The following is a 3,310-nucleotide window of genomic DNA, read 5'->3' as shown; positions in this document are numbered from 1 at the left end:
ACGTATAAAGGGTCTGTCTTCAGCAGCCGCTGTGGCTTACGGCCACACCACCCTGAGCGCGCCCGATCTCGTCTGATCTCGGAAGCTAAGCAGGTCGGCCTGGTTAGTACTTGGATGGAGGACCGCCTGGGAATACCAGGTGCCGTAAGCTTTTTGTCCCTATCTTACAGCAGCAGAATGCCGCTTCCTCTGTAGTTGAGACAGGGCACGCCAAAACTACTTTTATTTTGCAGCCTGTATTTCACGCTCTGTTTTGCACTTCTGTTTTATGTCACGTCGCTTTCGGCAATCGGGTATTAGGCGCTGGAAAGTCACCTCTGTAAAGTCTGCACTGCTGCCGAATGAATGAGCGCAGTCTGGGTTTTGGGCACAATGACCCAATACGTCGTCCACAAGGACGTGTGGCTCACCGATGTACGTTTTGAGCAATTTCGGACGAAAATGGACTTGGAACAGAGCCAAATGTTTGATCAGGCCATACGGAAAATTCTTGTTGGGGTGAGTAGTTATTTCTTAGTTTTGCTGTTGACTGTTAGAGAAAATCCCCATTATTGTTGATTGCTATGTGAAATAACAGATCTGCCAGTGTTATTTTGGCACGTATAAAGGGTCTGTCTTCAGCAGCCGCTGTGGCTTACGGCCACACCACCCTGAGCGCGCCCGATCTCGTCTGATCTCGGAAGCTAAGCAGGGTCGGGCCTGGTTAGTACTTGGATGGGAGACCGCCTGGGAATACCAGGTGCCGTAAGCTTTTTGTCCCCATCTTTTCCTGCCTATCTTACAGCAGCAGAATGCCGCTTCCTCTGTAGTTGAGACAGGGCACGCCAAACTACTTTTTATTTTGCAGCCTGTATTTCACGCTCTGTTTTGCACTTCTGTTTTATGTCACGTCGCTTTCGGCAATCGGGTATTAGGCGCTGGAAAGTCACCTCTGTAAAGTCTGCACTGCTGCCGAATGAATGAGCGCAGTCTGGGTTTTGGGCACAATGACCCAATACGTCGTCCACAAGGACGTGTGGCTCACCGATGTACGTTTTGAGCAATTTCGGACGAAAATGGACTTGGAACAGAGCCAAATGTTTGATCAGGCCATACGGAAAATTCTTGTTGGGTGGAGTAGTTATTTCTTAGTTTTGCTGTTGACTGTTAGAGAAAATCCCCATTATTGTTGATTGCTATGTGAAATAACAGATCTGCCAGTGTTATTTTGGCACGTATAAAGGGTCTGTCTTCAGCAGCCGCTGTGGCTTACGGCCACACCACCCTGAGCGCGCCCGATCTCGTCTGATCTCGGAAGCTAAGCAGGGTCGGGCCTGGTTAGTACTTGGATGGGAGACCGCCTGGGAATACCAGGTGCCGTAAGCTTTTTGTCCCCATCTTTTCCTGCCTATCTTACAGCAGCAGAATGCCGCTTCCTCTGTAGTTGAGACAGGGCACGCCCAAACTACTTTTATTTTGCAGCCTGTATTTCACGCTCTGTTTTGCACTTCTGTTTTATGTCACGTCGCTTTCGGCAATCGGGTAAGGCGCTGGAAAGTCACCTCTGTAAAGTCTGCACTGCTGCCGAATGAATGAGCGCAGTCTGGGTTTTGGGCACAATGACCCAATACGTCGTCCACAAGGACGTGTGGCTCACCGATGTACGTTTTGAGCAATTTCGGACGAAAATGGACTTGGAACAGAGCCAAATGTTTGATCAGGCCATACGGAAAATTCTTGTTGGGTGGAGTAGTTATTTCTTAGTTTTGCTGTTGACTGTTAGAGAAAATCCCCATTATTGTTGATTGCTATGTGAAATAACAGATCTGCCAGTGTTATTTTGGCACGTATAAAGGGTCTGTCTTCAGCAGCGCTGTGGCTTACGGCCACACCACCCTGAGCGCGCCCGATCTCGTCTGATCTCGGAAGCTAAGCAGGGTCGGGCCTGGTTAGTACTTGGATGGGAGACCGCCTGGGAATACCAGGTGCCGCTTTGCTTTTCCTGCCTATCTTACAGCAGCAGAATGCCGCTTCCTCTGTAGTTGAGACAGGGCCACGCCAAACTACTTTTATTTTGCAGCCTGTATTTCACGCTCTGTTTTGCACTTCTGTTTTATGTCACGTCGCTTTCGGCAATCGGGTATTAGGCGCTGGAAAGTCACCTCTGTAAAGTCTGCACTGCTGCCGAATGAATGAGCGCAGTCTGGTTTTGGCACAATGACCCAATACGTCGTCCACAAGGACGTGTGGCTCACCGATGTACGTTTTGAGCAATTTCGGACGAAAATGGACTTGGAACAGAGCCAAATGTTTGATCAGGCCATACGGAAAATTCTTGTTGGGTGGAGTAGTTATTTCTTAGTTTTGCTTGACTGTTAGAGAAAATCCCCATTATTGTTGATTGCTATGTGAAATAACAGATCTGCCAGTGTTATTTTGGCACGTATAAAGGGTCTGTCTTCAGCAGCCGCTGTGGCTACGGCCACACCACCCTGAGCGCGCCCGATCTCGTCTGATCTCGGAAGCTAAGCAGGGTCGGGCCTGGTTAGTACTTGGATGGGAGACCGCCTGGGAATACCAGGTGCCGTAAGCTTTTTGTCCCCATCTTTTCCTGCCTATCTTACAGCAGCAGAATGCCGCTTCCTCTGTAGTTGAGACAGGGCACGCCCAAACTACTTTTATTTTTGCAGCCTGTATTTCACGCTCTGTTTTGCACTTCTGTTTTATGTCACGTCGCTTTCGGCAATCGGGTATTAGGCGCTGGAAAGTCACCTCTGTAAAGTCTGCACTGCTGCCGAATGAATGAGCGCAGTCTGGGTTTTGGGCACAATGACCCAATACGTCGTCCACAAGGACGTGTGGCTCACCGATGTACGTTTTGAGCAATTTCGACGAAAATGGACTTGGAACAGAGCCAAATGTTTGATCAGGCCATACGGAAAATTCTTGTTGGGTGGAGTAGTTATTTCTTAGTTTTGCTGTTGACTGTTAGAGAAAATCCCCATTATTGTTGATTGCTATGTGAAATAACAGATCTGCCAGTGTTATTTTGGCACGTATAAAGGGTCTGTCTTCAGCAGCCGCTGTGGCTTACGGCCACACCACCCTGAGCGCGCCCGATCTCGTCTGATCTCGGAAGCTAAGCAGGGGTCGGGCCTGGTTAGTACTTGGATGGGAGACCGCCTGGGAATACCAGGTGCCGTAAGCTTTTTGTCCCCATCTTTTCCTGCCTATCTTACAGCAGCAGAATGCCGCTTCCTCTGTAGTTGAGACAGGGCACGCCCAAACTACTTTTATTTTGCAGCCTGTATTTCACGCTCTGTTTTGCACT

The 3,310-nt window shown here is 49.0% G+C and overlaps 5 non-coding genes and 1 pseudogene across 5 annotated transcripts; all 6 read left to right on the top strand.

Moving 5' to 3' along the window:
- Nucleotides 1–34: 34 nt before the first annotated feature.
- On the top strand, nt 35–151 carry LOC127141033 (uncharacterized; annotated as a pseudogene).
- Nucleotides 152–632: 481 nt separating this feature from the next.
- Nucleotides 633–751, top strand: LOC127141023 (5S ribosomal RNA). Its single transcript, XR_007811549.1, has one exon. It is a non-coding gene; the product is annotated as a 5S ribosomal RNA (ribosomal RNA).
- A 495-nt stretch (nt 752–1,246) lies between these two features.
- On the top strand, nt 1,247–1,365 carry LOC127141022 (5S ribosomal RNA). Its single transcript, XR_007811548.1, has one exon. It is a non-coding gene; the product is annotated as a 5S ribosomal RNA (ribosomal RNA).
- Nucleotides 1,366–1,857: 492 nt separating this feature from the next.
- LOC127141032 (5S ribosomal RNA) lies at nt 1,858–1,976 on the top strand. Its single transcript, XR_007811560.1, has one exon. It is a non-coding gene; the product is annotated as a 5S ribosomal RNA (ribosomal RNA).
- A 477-nt stretch (nt 1,977–2,453) lies between these two features.
- Nucleotides 2,454–2,572, top strand: LOC127141025 (5S ribosomal RNA). The gene has a single exon (XR_007811552.1). It is a non-coding gene; the product is annotated as a 5S ribosomal RNA (ribosomal RNA).
- A 495-nt stretch (nt 2,573–3,067) lies between these two features.
- On the top strand, nt 3,068–3,187 carry LOC127141024 (5S ribosomal RNA). The gene has a single exon (XR_007811551.1). It is a non-coding gene; the product is annotated as a 5S ribosomal RNA (ribosomal RNA).
- The last annotated feature ends 123 nt before the right edge of the window (nt 3,188–3,310 follow it).

Source organism: Lates calcarifer, unplaced genomic scaffold (assembly GCF_001640805.2).
Source record: "Lates calcarifer isolate ASB-BC8 unplaced genomic scaffold, TLL_Latcal_v3 _unitig_5607_quiver_3426, whole genome shotgun sequence".
Taxonomy (NCBI): domain Eukaryota; kingdom Metazoa; phylum Chordata; class Actinopteri; family Centropomidae; genus Lates; species Lates calcarifer.
This window is presented reverse-complemented; position numbering and strand designations above follow the sequence as displayed.